We start from the raw sequence: 20,907 nt of genomic DNA, 5'->3' as shown, positions 1-20,907 counted from the left end.
CACAACCATGGATTTGTGCCATCAATTACCTATGAATTTGGTGAATTTCCTCTCCTCTTGATGTTCCAAGATAAACCTGGGGCTTCTGCACCTGTCAGAAAATGACATTTTTACTTACCACAGGTCAGAAAACCTGTACAGGGATGGTGTACACAAAATACAAGGCCAGTTTTCCAAGAGCTTTATTGGCTCCATAAATCAAGTTTGATTCCTTAAAGGAAAGCATTCCAATCCAGTCAAAGCCTTGGTAAAATAACCAGTTTCTCCAATTGTGTCCTGCTACAAATGAAAACAGATTCTTATTGCACTTTTGCAAACAACTGTATTGCCAGAAGTTAAGAATACTCACAAATAATTTCCAAATTCTGGAGAAATCAGGTAGAGAGAAAAAAATATGCTCCAAATTTTGTTCATAGGAGTATACTAAACTGTTAAAAGCTGTCATTAGCTCAAAAGAAAAGTTTTAAGTCTCTGAAAAACAAAAGAAAGGATCGGCAAACATTTTAAGCAAAAAGTCAAAAAGATTGGTTCAGTCCATGTAGTTCATTCCTGTTCTGCTTGATACTCGTGAATATTTTACTCTCCATGAGTACTGACAGGTTTTCCTCTCTTCTGATGTCACAGTCTCCAGAGTTTTCAGAAACCTGCATTTAAGAGCACCTGTTGGAGTTTTATAGCTGATTATTAAACCACTTTCTAAAGAGGACGAAAACAAGACAATTGACCATGGATGAAAAAAAGTTTTAAGGCAGCCATGTTTAAAAGATACAATTGACAAGGAAATTTGTTACCTCTGTTGCACACAATAGTTTTACCATAACAATTATGATTATTACTAATAATGTACACTAAGTTATATTAGAATTACAGCAGTTTCCCATAATTTTGGAACACATACCAATAACATACTTATACAAACACACCCCAAAGAAAACCAAACACCATTTTATATCTGACAGATGCTTCCTGTATAATTTTTATACCAAATAAGCCAAATTATGTCATTTTTGGACTTTAGGAAACCTAATGTTTTAAAGGATTAGTTAGGTTAGAAAAATATATAATTTATAATTTGATTTTGGAAAGTTTGTCAAATATAAAAGGTTTAAAACATTTGATATTACAAAATAGGATTACAGGTCATTGTAAAGTTATTTATTTAACCAAAGCGATCGTTCAAGGATTTTTTTTTTTTAGTGAAAACCTTCATTCTTTGAGTGAGGAGACTTAATTTCCTAAATAAGAAGTCCTAATAAAAACAGCATGAAGCCAATTATGTTTGTTTTTCAAAATTTTGTAAATAATCCATAAAATTTAATTTTGACTATAAAATATAATTTACATAAGCCTTTTATAACCTTTATCACTTTTATTAAGGAGTTGGTTAATGCTTCAGGAAAACCTTGTTAGTCTGACACAGTGATCCACATACTGGTTTTGCATCAGTGTGCATTTGACGCTAATGATTAATATGTAGAGAAACTGAACTTATTTTATTTTTCAAAATTGGCCCTTACAATCTTACATGCCCATCTCTTCTGTGATAATCCCTTAGCCCTGAAGAATTGAATAGCTTTAATTTGTTTTTGCCCTGTGACTCAGGAATGCAGTTTATTTTGATTGGCATCTTCTATGGGCCTGAAGATGAGGCTTCAATTGGTGTTAATGTTTAAGAGTTAGTAGGACTTGATGTCCTTTTTAGACCCAGGAGTTAAAGCCCTGTAACTCAATGTTATAAGGACTTTGAAAGTATATACAGGAAGATACATGGTTGTAATAACCTTAATTAAAAAAATTTTTATATCAGTTTTTTTCCTAAGCACACCAAAAGATTATAATATGACAACTTGATTATATAAAATATATATTTTTTAAACATATAAATCCTCTTATTGGGACTTACACTGACCACTACATGCATGCTCAGACTTTCTGGTTTGTTCTGAACACCCTTCCTTTTAAACAACCGGTTATTTTATGACTAAGTTTACCATACAATATTTTTTCTATATAAAATTATTTTTCTTTAAGCTTTTTTTTAACCTCAAAAAAATCCTTTTTATTTTTATAACTTTCTTTACATCTTTTTTTATTTCCTGGTTCCTTTTAGCTTGTTTTATACATAACCTTTAAATAGGCTTTGAATTAGACAAAACTTGTTCACTTTTTTTTAATGACTTCTCTCTTTTTTTTTAGCAAGAGTATTTTCCTACAATATATATTTATTGGAAAATACCCAAATAATGAAATATCTATTATTTAATTTAACTTTATATTCTAAATTATGAACAGCTTGTCTGCAAGTATTTATCCCATTACATTTCCCTAATTATTTTATTTTATTTACCTCAATTATTTATGAAAACTGTTATAGTCATGAATTTAAAGTTATGAAACTGTCATTGTAAAATTATAACTGAGACAGTGAAAAAAGATTTGACCTAATTGACTCCATCTTGCACTTAACCTCCAAGCTGTCCTTGTTCATTCCTGGGCATAGGCTGAACTAACTTTGGGAGGAAGTTAGTTTATAGTTCAGATTTGAAACAAAAACGATAACAGTCCTTTCCCAAAACAAGCCTTCTTATTGTCTGGGGACTAGACTGCCTAGAGCCGCAGGATTAGAAGTTATGGTAATCTTACTAAATTCAAGATGCAGCTATTTTCATTAAACCCATATCAACGTCTTATTTATTAAAAACTACAAAAACAAAGATAATTCTGATTTGGGATGGGTTTATAGTTTTGTAACCTCTATGCCAAATTTTGACACCTTATGGCATATGGCAGGGATAAGTATGAAATTGATTGATTAATAAATGCAAACAAAAATGTATGCTGGCAATTCTTAAGACATTTATAATATTACTTTACCAATAATTTTAAAGCTAGCTTATTTATTAAAGATTTTACTTAAGTTAAATAAAGTTAAAAAAGCATTTGACTAGTCTTTTCTTTTTTAGTATCTGATTTAAGTGCTTTTACTTTTCTTTAAGCCAATTAATTAGAGCTCTTTAATATATTTTTAGTAGTGAAACCCTGTGTACACAACACATAAATACATATAAAGACATATTAGGCATGTTGATGGAAATACATTTTATAGATTTTTTTTTCCTGTCTTAGACTTTCAGATTATTGATAACCTGTTTCACAACCCTAGGCAGTTGTCAGCTAAATAGTCTTAAATTTGCACATTAAAGGAAACAACTCAGGTGAAAGTCAAATAGCAACATTTACATCATAAGGTACAGACAGAAAAAGTCTAGTGGTGCTAGAGGGAGATGCTTTTATTTTTATGTGAGCCAAATTAAACATAAAATTAAACTACACTCTTCCTTAAAAACTCAATAATAGCCTCTGTTGCAATAACTATTTTAGTCACACACGAAAAAAATTAAGATGAAAACAGAATTCAGTCAACTGAGAAGAAAAGGAATAAAAAATTTGCTCAAATAAGACAAGGTCTTAGGACCTTTCAAATTAACTAATTGTCCTAGAAACACTAATAAATACAAACAACCTTCCTTCCCCCACCTAAAAAATACCATTTTGTCATATGCTAACTTCTCTTTGGGAAATTTTAAATTTCTTCCACTAATCTGGTTAACATTATTACTATCTTAATATTTGAAAGCATAAGAAACTTTTTATCATTGTTCTATTTCAAAATGGCCTTGTTTTGCCTAAATATTTAATTTGTTTAGTTTTCCATATGGATTTTGATAAATATGCTATTTCATAGGCATTGTGCATTTACTTTTAAAATTTGTTCCCAATTACTTTATATTAGTGATTTTGTAAATGACATTTTTTCCTGTGTGTGTGTGTGTGTGTGTGTGTGTGTATACATGTTTTTAACATATCACTGAAGGTAGATATAAAAACTATTAGCATATAATTATCATATAAATATACTTTATCACTTTAAAGCACTGTTATTGATTCTAAGATGATTTTTTTCTAATCTTTTTATTTCTGTGATACATTTTTATTCCAAGTTATCTTTTCCTTTGGATTTTAAGTGCTATTTTTTTGTTTTGGTTTTTCTGCTGTAGCATATTTCATTCACTCCTTCATATATTTCTGCCTGCTTATTTATGATTGATGGAGTAAAAGTTTATAGAGTCCTTTAATTTGCAGTGGGTTTTTTTATACTCTCCTTAATTTCCCTATTGTTCAAATGTGTGCAGTTAGAGATAGATGGAGAGCTGATGTAAGTTTTACTGTCCACTCAGTGATCTGAAGGCTTAGCTGGTTGGAGATGAAGAAGAAACTGGTGTTACAGGCACTCACATCAAGAGATCACACCAAGTGCACTCTATATCTGATGCCTATTATTGCCTGCCATATGAGTCTGTCCAGTTTCTTAAAGCAGATACTTGGAAAAGATTCCTGCTTGATCAGGATATATTCTCCCACATGCTTTGGCTTTTTAGTTGATGCAGCCTCTGTCCTTCCATTGCAGAAGCTATTACACAATGCTGATCAGTCACAGTATGTTAGTTTCCACATATGTGTTCCCTGTGTTGTCCATGGTGCTCTCTTACCATCTTCCTTCCATGCTGGAGTGTGTTGATGGGTTTTATCTGATCCTTTTCTATGTATTTTGCCAACTTTGGACCAATCTTCAGAAAAACTACATGGAAAGGATTCCTGCTATCTTCCACTGATCTTGTTTCAACACTATGTGAAGAAATTCAATTTCTTCTAAGTTGGTAATATGGGATAATCATCATGTGGAAGACCATTCTAAAATTTACATCTAATCTACTTTTTAAGAGAAAAGCTTGTCTATTTTTTATTTTTCTCATAGATTCAACATCCATATTTACATTTTGTCCTAATACTTCCACAAATACACTAGCATTTAGCATGTTACGTTGACTTGGAAAATGTGTTTGCTATATGTTTTCTCTGCATTTAGCTGCACGTTGGTTGCTTTCCCTTGTGCTATTGTTAGAAACGTTATCACTGCTGCCACAACGAGTGCTGTGTGTTGAATATAAGACAGTGCTTCTCATTGTTTTTTTTTAAATTATTGATCATCCTCCTATAAGGAGAATTTGTAGACTTTTTTTTTTTTTGCTGACTAGCATGCCAACATTATTTTTAATGTCATGGGTATACAGTATAACTGACTATATACTCTGTCCTTTGGAATGCCACAACCCATCCTAATTTCTACATTTTTTTCATCTCCCAAAAACCAGTTTTCACATCCTGTGGATAACATTGCCCATACTGAGAACACAGTGCAATCTATATGCCAGGAAATTCACTATGTATTTTGTATTCATATTTATAATATTTTGTTGTTAATAGATTATTTTTTTAGCATGTGACTGGGCATTTCTCTAATTATAGGTGAACATAAAAGTTATCCTACTTATACGAAGTAGCTTATAAATTCTGTCTTCCAAAAGGCTATACAGCAAATACCATTCTTTTGGACCTTCTTTTGATTTTTTTCCTGCCCATTCCTTCACCATATGCACTTCTATATACTTTAACCATGAGAAATAAGTAGTGTCAAAGTACTGAAAGGCTAACACTACATCATGCCATGTGGCTAAGGTAGTGTCTGCAACTGCTATGGGATTTTCAAATGTAAATTGCTTTTTATTTTTCTTATTAACTACATACTTCTGGAACCAGGATGTAAAAGATATGAGGCTATGTGTCTCTTTGGAGTGGAGCGCAGTGGAAATCCTGTCTGTCCTAATGTGTTCTACAGAAATCCTCCTTGCTGTGTGCAATCAAGTAGTTCTACTCACACAGCACATCTTTAAATAAAGAACATTGCCAGCACCTTTTGCACTACTGGTATCCTCTGGAAGCCTAATTTAAGTTATGGTTTCAGAATATAATTGTATTTACTTACAAAGCACTGATTATTATATCCATACTTATTTGCATTCTACACATGTGTTTTGCAAATTGCTTTACAAATAATTGCATCCAAGGGATATGTTTGCAACACATGCTCTTGTCCTCAGTGGCCGCTGTTAATTGGAACATGAATGAATGGCTGACTCAGGCTTGGCGTCCATTGATGGGTTGGTTGATTAAATTACCTATTAAAAATTTGAGTGAAGACTAAAGACTAGGATCAAGCAGTAGTCGGTAGGCACAGAAATCAAAAAAATTATCTGGAGTGAGACTAGAATTAGCCTTATGAAACTGAATATTATTCAGCCTTAAAGAGGAAGGAAATGTTGACAAATGCCACAACATAGATGAACCTTGAAGACATTATGTGAAGTGAAATAAGCCAGTCACAACAGGACAAATATTGTCAGGATTCCACTTATATGAGATAAAAAGAATAGTTAAATTCATAAAGACAGAAAGTGGAATGGCAGTTACAGGGGTGGGGGGAAGGAGGGAATGGGAAGTGGTTATTTAAATGACTACAAAGTGTCAGTTTGGGAAGATAGAAATAAGTTCTACAGATGGACGGTGGAGATGGTTGCCCACCAATGTGAATAAACTTAACATCACTGAACTGTATACTTAAAAATGGTTAATAGTAAATTTGATGCTGTGTATATATTACCACAATTTTAAAAGTAAAGGAAATCTCTCTGTTAAAAAAATAAAGAAAATGCCACAAGAATATTGACATTAAAAGAGAACAAAACAAAGAGCTTGTGGAATTCTTAGTTTCTGTGGAGCAGTGAAGAGCAGAAACTAAAATCTGTACAGTTCCAGGGAAAGCAGATAGGACGATTTTCTGATATTTTGTTCTTGCAGTTGGATTATATGGATACCTTAAACCTCCCTACCCCCCGCCTTTTTTTTTTTTTTTTTGAGACAGCATCTCACACTGTCACCCAGGCTGGAGTGCAGTGGCGCAACTTCTGCCTCCTGGGTTTAAATGATTTTTGCATCTCAGCCTCCCAAGTAGCTGGGACTACAGACACCTGCCACCATGCCCAGCTAACTTTTGTATTTTTAGTAGAGACGGGGTTTCACCATGTTGGCTGGGCTGGTCTTTAACTCCTGGACTCAAGAGATCTGCCCGCCTCAGCCTCCCAAAGTGCTAGGGTTACAGGCGTGAGCCAGCCTACTAAGCCTTTATACCGTTTCAATGGACCTCTGTTTAACTCTGACTTCTTTGATCATAACCAAAGGGTCTTAGCAAGGATTCTTTTGCCAAAAACAATTCAGGAGGAAACATATATCCCATAAGAATATTAGTGCCATGAAATTTGTTCATTATGTTGACCATTGTATTTCTGCTGCTTAGAGCAATATCTATTCCACAGCAGATGCTCCATAGAAAGCTATTAAATCAATAAAATGAAATCTACATGATTGACATGCACATGCATTGCAGAATCTGTGATACCTCCCAGATGTCGAAATGAAGACATAGAAGTAGGTTGTGTGGAAGAATAATATGAATATGAGGAAACTTATTTTATTTGCCCTTTCGTTCTTTGTTATCCTGGTGTGAGGTTGCCTTTGCTTTGTTTTGACTTTCATTTCTTTATAGATTTCAAGTTAAGAAACTGATCCTTGGCTGCCAAATGCCACTCTTCACTATTCTTAACAGAAAGCACTGTAAAGATCTTGAATATTTGACATGCTAAGAACATGTTTTCCAGAAAAATACCCCAGACATTCTCCACAAAGTGCATACAAAAGCACCTTTTAATGATACAACACTCTTCCTCAGATGTTTAGATTTCAAAGACTATTAAAATTTCAAAATAATTTTTGGGTGTCAATTAAGGTTGCTTGTTTTCATTTACCCAAGTAAAAACATTAATCATAGCAAAAAAAAAAAAAAATGGATTTAGTTTCTGTAGGAATTAACGAAAAAGGAAAGAAACATGAAAAGGTGGCTCTCCAGTCAGGACAGATTTATTTTAGAGAAAACAAACCTGAGTGACGTCTTCTGGCCAAGTTAGGTCAGAGGCACACTTTCTTACAGACTAAGAGTTTTGAAGGATTCGGGGTGGGAGAGTTTATCAGAGGCTGGGACTGTTTCTGTGTCTTTTTGTTGTGCGTACCTGGCAGGGAGAGTTATGTGTCTGTTTCCATACATCTTTTTGCAGCTGCAGGCTTATCCACAGAGTCTGCTTTTGGCTTTCTTATCTTAGTGCACCTGAAGGGAAAGGAATGTGCTTATGAAGGCCCACTGTTTTACCGGGGCCCATGGTATGAGGGTGAAGTTTGGCAGTTCCTTAAGAGACTTTTCCCCCACCTTCCTCTGTGCCCGAGCTGTTTTATATGTGTTTTACTGTGTGCTCTTTCTGGCTGCTTGTAGTTAGAAGAGAAGTGATTTTCTTGAGACGCATGAGGCTAGAAAGGGAACTGGAATTGAAAGTGGCCGTGTTTGTCCGAGATGACGGTGCTCCTGCTCTATCAGTTTCGGCATTATTTCGCAGGGAAAAATGATAATAAAAAAACTCAGTGCAAAGAACATAATTTCAGAATAAAACATACCTTAAAATGAACATGCTCAGTTTAATGTAAGATTTACTACATTGTTTAATTTTTCTTATTTGCCAGTGGTGTGATGAAAACTCCACCACTCATGAGGGTGGTTCTTCCTAACCTTTGGTCCAAGATCAGTAAGGGTTGATGGTCTCTTAAAAACACTGTACTTCAAAATCTGAGATTCAGGCCACTAAAGGACCAGTGTTTTTTGTTCTTGCCTTGCCTTGACATAGACCAACTTACTCCAATAACCGGTAATGATTTCACGCAGATGAGTAATGTTGAATGGCAATTACATATGCTTTTGTAATAAACAGCAGTCACTTTAAAGAGTACTTAATAAATGCCATTGAGTTATTGACACAATGAGGGAAATGACTACCCTTTTTCTATTTTATTATTAAAAAATCTATTTGGCAAACAGCATTGGCAGTTAAGTCAGTGCTGATGGGACTGATGTAGTAAATTCAACCTTGTTTGATTTTATCTTCTTGACCAGTACTTTGGTGTGACTTAGCCATATTACGTATAAGAAGGTGCCACTGGCAAGTGAGGCCTAGATCAAAGAGGGGGAATAACTTTCTGTAACGTTATCCATATACACCCACACTCTTGTGGCTTTATATTACCACTGAAGTTACCAGTGAAGTTATATTACACTGAAGTTACTATGCATATACAAGGGGAAACCTGTGGTCTGTTATGATACATACCTCTAAAGATACTTAAATTTTAACAACCCACAAAAAGCCCAATCTATGCAGAGTCATTTCACTATTAATGTTAACTGAGTTTCTGCCCAGATTATTTTTCCTTTTAAGGGTGAAACACAGTGGAAGTTGAGGTCTGACTGAATTGCTTTTTAAAAAATTGTAATCAAGTGTTACCTCAGCAGGCAACAGATGGAGGAAAAGCCATTTGATATCAGTTCAGTAGCAATGTGCCCAGCACATGATACGAAGCACAGATGTTTACCTGGAATGGCCATGAAGTTGGAAAATGAAAACTTGGAAGAAAGCTATTAAGTTCCAAAACCTCTCTAATGCCATATTGTAAACAGACAGGACAGCCTCCAAGGGGTAGTATTAATACCTGATTCTTTTATGATCTTTTGGTAATAGAGTACGTACAAAAGTGCTTATGCTCAGCACTAAAACCTCAAGTCAGAAATGTCTTCTTCTCATCTTCTGAACAATACTTTCAGTTAATGTTTTTTTGTGAAAAATTTCATTTCTTTTTCCCCAGTGGCTCTTTGGAGTTTTACAGACAATGTTTTATTATATCTTTCATGCATTACATGATGAGAGTACAAACTGCTTCTCACACATCTTTTTATTACCCTAAAAATATGTGGTTTAAAACATTTGTGTATCAGGTATGTTATGTCACAATAATCCTTCAGATAACTATTTGTTTTCCTGAATGGTTGTCAATTTAAAAAAAATTTGTTTGCTTTTATAATGAGGTAGCATTTTGCATTCTGACTTCTCTAGAGGCTGTTCCTCACTCAGCAAAGAGAGCAAACATTTGCATGAGTTGTCACTTGAGACCATGAGAATGAATGAAATTATCTGCTCAAAGTGGGATTTCGAGTTTCTAGATGTAAACAGGCCCAGCTCTAACATTTGTGTGACTTGAGGAAAGAGGATGGGCGAAGAATACTTGGTCAAATGTCTAACTCTTCAGACTAACATTTCATTCCTTTCCCTGGTTCCAGCCTGAAGCATGCTTGTGGACACCTCAAACTACAAGTCCCATCTCTGACAACTAATGCCTTCTTTAAAGAGCTGCCCCTCACAGGATATAATGGTACATACATCACAACGGCATGCTCTGCCCTTGGGAGGACAGACTGAGGAAGAGGGCTCCATGCTTCTGTCAGCAGATTTGGGGCTATTTGGGCAGAGAGTTCTGCAGACTTGAGTACCCACAGGGCAGCATAAAAGTGGATGTATGTGAGTTTGTCTTCGTCATTTCAGGCTGCTATAATAAAATACCATAGACTGGGTGGCTTAAACAGCACACAGTTCTCATAGTTCTGGAGGCTTGAAGTTTGAGACGCCAGCATGGTTGGGTTCTTGGTTAAAACTCTTTTCTAGGCCGGGCACAGTGGCTCAGGCCTGTAATCCCAGCACTTTGGGAGGCCGAGGCGGGTGGATCACGAGGTCAGGAGATCCAGACCATCCTGGCCAACACGGTGAAACCCCGTCTCTACTAAAAATACAGAAAGAAATTAGCCAGGCATGGTGGCGGGCGCCTGTAGTCCCAGCTACTCGGGAGGCTGAGGCCGGAGAATGGCGTGAACCCGGGAGGCGGAGCTTGCAGTGAGCCGAGATCGCGCCACTGCACTCCAGCCTGGGCGATAGAGCGAGACTCCGTCTCAAAAACAAAACAAAACAAAAAAACCAAACTCTTTTCTTGGTTATGATCTCACATGGTCTTTCCTTGGTGTGTATACACACACACACACGCACACACACACACACAGAGAGAAAGAGTGCCCCACACTTATTACCTAATCTAACCCTAATTACTTCCCAAAGGCTTCACCTACAAATATCATCACTTTGGGAATTAAAGTTTCAACATACATATTCGTGAGGTGGGGAGACAGAAACATTCAATCCAGAGCAGAGCTCTAGTTTGGTTATTTCCTGGGCCTCACTTACTTCTTGCTTCATGTGGAAAGACACAGCTGGGAGAATGCTATAGCAGAGACCTCTACAGTATAGGGCCAGCGACAGCAGTCTAGTTGCCCAGGTCTAAGGTTGATACTGTCTGTAAGTTTTATTCCTTTGTAAACATAAAGAAAATAAAAATGAGTTATAATTCATAGTTGCACAAAGACAGATGTCCAATCCATATTTGTGAACATTATTATGCCAGCCTGATTAATCCATTTATATTGTTTCCATATGTGGTGGCTCCCAATGACCACACCCTTGTATACTCTCCTCTTCTTGAGTATGAATGGGATCCCTGTCTTAATTCTAACCATTAGCCTTTTGCAAATGTGTTTGGAAATTACTGTCTTGATCAGGTAATGTTATATGGCAAAAGTGATGAGTGCTTATACTGTAAAAGATTCCTTCTTAGGAAGCTGGAGAGAATGAATCTCCCTGCTAGTGTTGAAGAAGCAAGCTGTTACGTTGTGAACAGTCTATGGAGAGGGCCACATGGCAAGGAACCGGGACAGCCTCTAGGAGAGCCTCAGTCCTACCATCCACAAAGAATTAAATTCTGCCGACAACCATATGAGCTTGGAAGATGATGCCCAGCTCCAAAAAAGATCATAGGCTGGCTGACACTTTGATAGCAGTCTTGTAAAATTCTAAGCAGAGAACCCATTATGCTATGCCCAGGCTCCTGACACTGTGAGATAATAATTGTGTGTTGTTTGAAACTACTAGGTTTAGTGATAGCTTGTTACACAGCATAAGATAACTGATACATTAGTTTTTTGGAGATTGGGCATTTGTTCTTTCTTGTGTATAGACACTTGTTATATTGGCATTGGACAATCTTTGGGAATCCCCAATTCCCTGAACTGTTTGAGTAAAGTCTTTTAAAACACATACTTATTTGATACTATAGCTGAGCAAAGATTATCATGTTCAAAGACACCCTAGATTTTTTGAAGACTTTGCTTGTGACACATCCCCTTTCCGTTTCTTTCTAATCTATTCTTCAAATATGCACTCATTCCTCTGACATCTTCCTGATTTCTTATTTTGCCCCTTGACACAGGCAAAAATAATTTTCTTTCTCTTTAGATAATAAACCACTTTCCATGCTCTCCTTTTAAGACTTTTTTCTTTCTTCTTCTTCTTTTGTCTTAATGCCTTACTTAGTGATTTTAATTGACCTCTTCCTTTCCTAATTAAATTATATGCTCCTAGAGTGGAGAAAGGGGCAGGGGCAGGTCAAATTTTTTTCTGTCTTTATGACCTGTCCTCAACCCAATCATGCCTTGGATACAGTGGGCTCTCTTTTAGCTAGTTGCATGTATCAATGAAAGTGATGTTGTTGAGCTACATAGTTTTCAGCCCATAGATTTCTCAGGAAGATAATCAACTTTTTTTTTAGAATCTAAGAAAAAATAATCAGAAGATAAATGTCTCATTAAAACTCAAGTGAGCTTTTCCATCCTGAAACTGACATTACCTTATTGATAGACTTGGTAACTTTGATTCGGCAAATTCTCATTTGCTTGGAAAATTGGATGCCATTAAAAAATACAGCAGCCTTAGAGGGCAGTTGAAGTGAATGATGTGGTTTGATCTATAACACACTGATAAAAAAATGCCTATGGGTATTTTTAGAAGGACAGATAAGCACCGAAATCAAGTGGGAAAATCTGGTGACTAGCTCGTATTTCTGCTCCAGTTATTCCCTCAGCTGGAAAGAGTGAAATGCAGCCTCCTGTGGGTTCTTGTCGTTCTTGGTTGAAGCCCTGGATGTTGGCAGACTGTCCCCACAGGCAAAGTAAAAGGAAGAGTTTAGGCAATTATCAGGGTAATTCAAGCAGTGTGTGTGCTAATAAAGAAAACAGGTGCTTTGAGCTTGGTTGAACCAGCGTGGTATGAATGCCCTGGATAAATGGCCTTCACACTGCTTTCTGTTGCATGACTAGAGGCAACTTGAAATGTCTGCCTTATTGATGTCCTTGCAAATCAAGACAAAGCCTCCTTATGAAAACATCCAGATTGCTCTAAACTCAACCTACTTACAAAAAGATTATAAACCTCAGCCATAATTGCAATATCTTATTACAGTGCAGATTTCCGCTTCAAGTAATATTGATGATCTAAGATTTGAATGATAGGAAAGAAATGATTTGAGGACTCAAATGGCTTGTCACAATAGGGAAAATTCAGCTGAGATGCTTTGTGTAGAGGAAACAATATTAGAAGCAATTTGACTTAAAGTTTCAAGAGCTTTCTTTCTTTGGATTAAGTATACCATTAATGTTTGGTAGTGGTGATGGAGTGTCTTGCTCTAACTAGCCTCACCTCACCACCACTGTGCAGAAGTAGTAGAAAGGGTGGCTAACTCCACATACTCCATATACCACTGCTCTTTTAAAAGAGCAGATGCGTTCACTCTTTGTAATATTGATCGCAAGATCCACCCTGGGACGAATAGATATCGTTGAACCAAGCTTTCTCTGCAGAAGTTCCTTAGACGTTAAAGGGAATATCCAAAAGGATCCATGTGATATCTTCACTTGATTTTAACAAACATTTACTGAAGACCAGTCAACAAAACAACGTGCAACGGCAGAGCCCATGAAGTTCCCTTATAGAGCCAGCAAATGGAAATTTTTTTAGCTGAAGTAGGAGGGAGAAAAAGATCACCCCAGATCTATTTACAATCAGCATTTATTAATTCTAACAGAATTAAAGCAGACTAACTCCATGTCAAGGCTGGAATGAAATAACAATGGGCAAATCATGAAGACCTATCTCAGAATCATTGTGAATCTCTCTTCCTCCTGAATTTGAATATAATTGCTGATTATATTTGAGACTGTAGTACAAAATTTCTTTTCTTTAGTTTTTCAAATTTTCCTGAAATGTAAGAATGAATTCTCTTTGATTATTTAACTTCTGTGAAAACTGCCTCCAAGATTTAGCTTTTAGGAAATTTGTCTTATTCCTTAAATAAAAGGATTTGTATGTTACAGTTAAAGATCATATACATTGCTTCATTGCAATTCAGAAAAAAGTATAAATATATAAAGATAACACTCCCCATTCCAATAATACTATTTCTTCAGAAATAAACTTAATTTTTTTTGCCTGAATTTATCTACCCCTTTCTTTATGACCATATTGATATTTGGGTATACAGACGGTCCCCAACTTAACAATGGTTCAACAACGATTTTTCAACTTTATGATGGTTCAAAAGAGATACACATTTGGTAGAAATTATACTTGCAATTTTCAATTTTTCTTTAAATTTTAGAGATAGGGTATTGCTGTGTCCCCATAGTTGGAGTGAGTGAGGTAATCAGAGCTGCTACAGCCTTGACCACCTGGGCTCAAATAATCCTTCTGCCTCAGCCTCCCGAGTAGGTGAGACTATTGGTATGTGCCACCACACCAAGATAAATTTTCATTTTTTGTAGAGACGGTCTTTTTATGTTGCCCAGGCTGGTCTCAAATTCGTGGCCCCAAGTGATCCTCCCAACTTGGACTCCCAAGGCACTGGAATTGCAGGCACATACTTTATTTTGAACTTTGATCTTTTTCTGGGCTAGCAATATGTGGTAGGATACTCTTACATTGCTGAGTAGCAGTAGTGAGGCACAGCACCTAGTCAGCCATCAGGAGGTAAACAAGTGGAGGATAAACAAGTGCTACTCTGCAGTGCACTGTGTTGCCAGATGATTTTTCCTAACTGTAGGTTAATGTAACATGTGGCAAACACATTTGAGGTAGCCTAGGCTAAGTTATGGTGTTCGGTGGGTTAAGTGTATTAAATGCATTTTCACTTTATGATATTTTTAACTTAATATGGTTTTATCAGGACATAACCCACTATAAGTCAAGAAGCATCTCTGTAAAGAAATATTGTCTCTTCCACTTCTTTAACTGCATGAAATTATACAACACATATTATCATCTTTCCATAAAGAGTGAATCCATTCTTTTAATAATTTGTATATACTATAGTTCCATACTTTGGATATAACATATTTTATTTAAACATATTCCTACTAATAAACACCACTTATGACAGTTCTGATTTGATTTTATAACAATGCGCAGCAACTATCTACATTTATTTGTCTTCTAATATTTCTCCTCTATGATTGATTCTTAAATGGGAGGTTGCAGGACCAAAGTTATGTATATGTGTGTGATTTCAATGGACACCTAAACACACTTTAACTTATATACTAAGTAAGTACTCACAATCTACAGAAGGGAGAAGATTCGGCCTCACTGGTCTGTAAAGAAAATAAAAGCCTTCATTACTTCCAGAATCTTAATACCATGTTCATCTTTGAAAATAAGGCAAAAATTATTTTTCTAAAGCACTATATTTTTTATTCTCAGTCTTAATTATATTCCTACATCCAAATTTAAAAAATTCATTTAATTTCACCTGTTGAAAATGGATTACCATTTGGTTCTACAAGTACATAGAACAGTCAATGAGTTAGAGTGAGGCATAATAGCATGCATCTATAGTCCCAACTATTCAGGAGGCTGAGATGGGAGGATTGCTTGAGCCCAGGAGGTCAAGGATGCAGTGAGCTATGGTCATGCCACTGCACTCCAGCCTAGGCGAGAGAGAGAACCTGTCGCTAAAAAATAAAATAAAAACAAAAATAAAAAAATGAAAGCAAGGCAAATGATGTGAGATTGAATTAGGAAACAGGAGATGAAAGTTCTTGTGTAGAAACACTGGTAATCATTTTTGCCTGACTCATTTTTTGGTTAATTGATTCATCTTTAAACACATTTATTGAACAATCTACTATGTCGCAAGCATGGTGCTGAGCAATATGTACCATATTTGGATATTATGCATATACCATATGCATAATTGGACTTCACCAGTCTCTGCTTTACTCACTTTTGGTCTAATAGAAAGTTACTCATCAAATAATAATGTGTATATTTTTTAATGAGTATACAGTTATAAACTGAGATAAATTCCATCTTCAACAAGGTACTTACAAAACAATTTGGCTTCTCTGAGGAAAATTTACTTACAATAATAGTAATAAATAGAATAGAGAGTCAATGAATGGTGAAAGAGCATGGAGAGCAGCCACAGCTACGTGTACAGAGGAGCGCGGGTTATCTGAGAAGTTAACACAAGCATTGTGTAGTTGAGATAAGAGTATGGGGAGAAAGTGTTGGGGAGGGTGAGCAGAAATCAGATCACACTGCCTTGCAGGCCATGTTAATGATTTTTGGACTATTTTATGTGCAATGAAATGCATTGGAGGATTTTAAGCAGACATTGCCATAGTGAGATTTAATCTTTGACAGTTAAATTTGAAAAGTTAATACAAATAAAGACTCTCCTTTTGAGTTATTGACCACTTTTTTTTTTTTTTTTTTTTTTTTGAGTCAGGGTCTTGCTCTGTCACTCAGGCTGGAGTGCTGGAGTGCAGTGGTGCGATCTCAGCTCACTGTAGCCTCGACCTCCTGGGTTCAAACGATCCTCCCAGGTCAACCTCCGTAGTAGCTGGTACTACAGGCATGTGCCACCATGCCCAGCTAATTTTTGTATTTTTGTGTATATACAGGGTTTCACCAAGTTGCCCAAGCTGGCCTCAAACTTCCGAGCTCAGGCAATCCACCCACCTCTCAAATTTCTGAGATTACAAGTGTGAGCCATCATGCCCGACTTTTTCCCTTAAAAAAAAAATTGGTATTTCTTTTAGTAGAGACCATGTTTCACCATGTTGCCCAGCCTGGTCTTGAATTCTTGGGCTCAAGCAATCTGCCCTCCTCAGCCTCCCAACTGACCACTTATTAACCAGAGGTAGTGCTTACTTTCACACACAGTGAATGCATGCGCCATTACATGAAATTGATCGGTGCAAAAATTTACTTGTGCCCTTACACTTTATAAGAAGTGTTTCAACAGAGCCACAACCAAGTATAAATCCCACAATTTTCTTTTAGATACGGCCATTATCAATATATATTTAGACTGTTTATATGTTCCTTAATTTCCTTTTTTTATTTCAAGTTATCATAACACCGGCCAGAGACTGAATATTTACATAACAATTTCTAGTTTTGTATTGAATTGATGAGCCTAAAAATTGTTATTACTAATATTGGCACAGTTTTAAATTTTTTAATCTTTTCATAAGAATGGCAAAATACAGCAAATTGTTAATATGATTGCATAAGTTAATAGTGACTATGGCCACTTGCAGTTACATTTTTGCACAGGTCAATTTCATGCAATGGCGGACAGGAGATTTAATGATTCCTGCTTCTTTGTGTTCATGCTGTTATGTGATCCCCTACCCCTGAGTGTGGGTGACACCTGTGATTTGCTTCTAAGCAATATAACAACAAAAGTGACAGGATGTACATCATTATTTGTATATAATTATATGATTAATTTACATAACATTGCAGTGCTGGACTTGCTGGAGGAAGGACTCACCTTGAGGAAGCAAGTGACCATGTTGGGAAACCCCATGTTGTAAGGAATTGTGGGTGGCCTCTAGGAGCTGAGTGTAGCCTCCCGGAAACAGTCAGCAAGCTCTCATTACTACCACTGCAGGAGACTGAATCCTGCCAACTACATGAGTAAGGTGGAAAGCAGAAACTTCCTCACTTGAGCCTCAGATAATACTGCAACCCAGATAAATTATCCCTTTTTTGCAGATTCCTGAGCCATGGACACTGTGAGACAATGAATACGTGATTGTTAAGCTTCTAAGTGTGTGGCTATATTGTTGTGCAATGCTCAATGAATAATATGATTCTGATGCCAAAATTGCACTGTGGAGAGGAAGAAGTATCACCACTCAACGAGTAAGATGTTACTGGATGGTCAATACATGAGAAACGGAATTCAGCCTGGGAAACTTGGTTTAGGGAAATCCATGCATTGTTCTGAAACGGTGTGTTCTCACAGAGTCAATTGTATTAATGTAGAAGAATAGTTGCCTTTTATTTTGGGCAAATCACAACTTCCCTGGTTTTAGTTTTTTTCTCATCTGTAGAGGGATAATATTTGTCCTTCCTGTATGGAGATTGTGATAAGATTAAATTGAGATCACTGTAATTCAACAATCAAGTTTACACTTGTACGGTGCTTTCATATATTATGCATTGGCTCCATTGACAATTGTTGAATCCTAGCTATTCAAGTGAGAGCATCAACATAGTACAAATGAGCTATCCTCCATTCTCTGTGACCCACTATCACTAATACATCCGACGTGCACAGATTCTCCAGTCAGAGTTCCTGATTTTCTCTCTATGTCTGAGTTAAGAATAGATGTTTCTTAATGCCGTTGTTAAAACACTCACAGTGTGGTCCTTCATTTTACCTGTGGCAGGTGTATTATTCCAGTCTAAGTTACAGGAATTCTTGTAGATGAGTTACCTGCTTTACCCTTAAACCTTATTCTCTGAGGCAGTGGTGTACTTGAAATTCTCTTTTGTAAAATCCAGTGCTTTCCATTTGTTCATGCTTTGCCATTAATATTCCCTTCACATTTGCAAGCTTGTCACAAAATATGAATTTATTTTCAATCTTTCACCATTTGTGCAAATGCTGTTGTCACTGAAGGGTGAAGATATAGACAGAATTTAAATGCATAATATCACAAATGTTTTCTAAGACTTTTTATTAATGCAGTTCACAGCACAATTAACATAAATAATATTGTTTTTAGTCTACTGGTTCCCAAAAGCATTAAGATGCAAAAACAGACTGTGGGGGGAAAGGATTCTCAATATGGTTAAAAAGATGTTACTGACTGCATGCAAAATGTGGTTCAACTGCTCCTGTAATAATAATAATAATAATAATAATAATAATAATAATATATGCATTATTGGAGAACTTTTCATTGTTGTTCATGTGTTTTTCCTATTGGATGATGTTTCAGCTTATAAAGCATCCTTGCTATCTGGATGAACCATCTGTGATAGCTCCATTTAAACTGATTTTCTTTTTTTGTCAATGACAAGCCCACATGGGAAAGAGTAAGCAACATAGACAAGTGTTCAATTTGATGGATATCATTATTTCCTTAAATCAAGACTTGGAAAAACTTTATTTAAATTAAGAAGTATCCTTGAAAATTGCAGTCCTCAGGAAATAAGTTCTTTTAGGTTTCAAATTAACTTAATACAAAATGTATCATCTATGTAGCCAGTAATAAGCAGGAAAGAACATAATGACTATAACTTCTTGAAACATCTTAACTAGATTTTCAAGATTTTGCTGTCCCAATAAATGGGAATTAATGACAAAGCAAATATATTTATTTAATGTAAATATTTTGTTTCCTTAAAACTTTAGCAAAACAACATAATTCACATAATTACCCAGAAGTGATCCAAAGGAAAACTGAGTCTTGGTTAACATTTATTATATGCTTACTATGTGCCAATTTATATTTGTATGTCTCTACACAGATTACACAGTTTATTCTTTACAATTAATCCTATCAAGTGTGCATTATTATCATCACCACTTTACAGATGAGGAATGTGAGACAATGAGATGTTAGGCAATTTAGCCAAAGGCCAGACAGTTGGGATTCAAATCCAGGCCGTGTAGGAGCTGACAGTTGAATCCAGGCAGGTGAATTAAAATCTAAGCCAACCATGAATCTTTGGCGTAGTGAAAGTAGGGCAGATTTTGTAACCAGTATGAACTGGAGCTGAGACCTGACTCTGCTACCCAGTAAAGGTCTGATCTTGGGAATTTAGCTCCCTCTTCAGTGAAGGTTGCATTTGAAAATAAGACAATAAGACCCAGGATTACATGAATGTGGCTCAAGTTTCTTCCTCGCATTTTGGAACCCCATGATGGTGATAATAGTACACCACACCAATAATTTCCTAAATCCTCTCCCAGAATCCTCCTGCCTTCTTTCCTATGCCCATTCTTTTTTTTTTTCTTTTGTTTTTTCTACACCCATTCTTGAAATGCAACAGATGAGGAGGGATGGAAAGGATATTGAGAGAGTAACGCCAAAATTCTTCTTAGTGGGCAAAAAGAAAGCTATAGTCTGTAGCACTCATCCATTATACGCTTTTGTTTGGTTACAACATTACTGTTATACATTTAGAGGCATCCACAGTATATATTTTGGAGACTCCAAAGGTTGAAAATGCTACAATTTAAAAGTTGGCCCTCTTATATGAGAAACAAAAGTATGTAGACTCATGATAACTTTATGTGGCTTTCATATTAGACCATTCCTTCTAACGGAACTCATGTGGATAGGCAGGGATAACATTAAAGAACAAGATTCCTAATAGATTAGTTGAAACTTATCTGACCAAATATCAAGATGGGCTGTCTGGTTTAAACAGTAAAGCCTACACTATTGTTTTGAGGTTTTGATATAGATGAGAGGATCTGTGTGAGATATATTGATGATTAATACCAACTTACTGGGTAACAACAGTGCTTTACTAAGTTTGGAATTAAGGTATAATTTCATCTTTACTCTTAGGTGATCCAATGAACAACTCATGAGTAAGCATTTTCTCTACGCCTCATGATAGCATCACTTTTAAGCCACATATATTGAGAAGGGACAGCTGGCAGCCAATGTGTAATACCGTGTGCCTCATCTCTTCAAACCTTCACCTACTCACCACCTGTCAACAACTTATCTGCTTACTATTTCTATAATTTTGTATTTTCTAGAATGTCACTTAAATCAATTCATCCTGTATGTAACTCTTCAGACTAGCTTATTTTATTTAACAATGACGT

This window comes from Pan paniscus, chromosome 8 (genome assembly GCF_029289425.2).
Source record: "Pan paniscus chromosome 8, NHGRI_mPanPan1-v2.0_pri, whole genome shotgun sequence".
Classification (NCBI taxonomy): Eukaryota; Metazoa; Chordata; class Mammalia; order Primates; family Hominidae; genus Pan; species Pan paniscus.
This window is presented reverse-complemented; position numbering follows the sequence as displayed.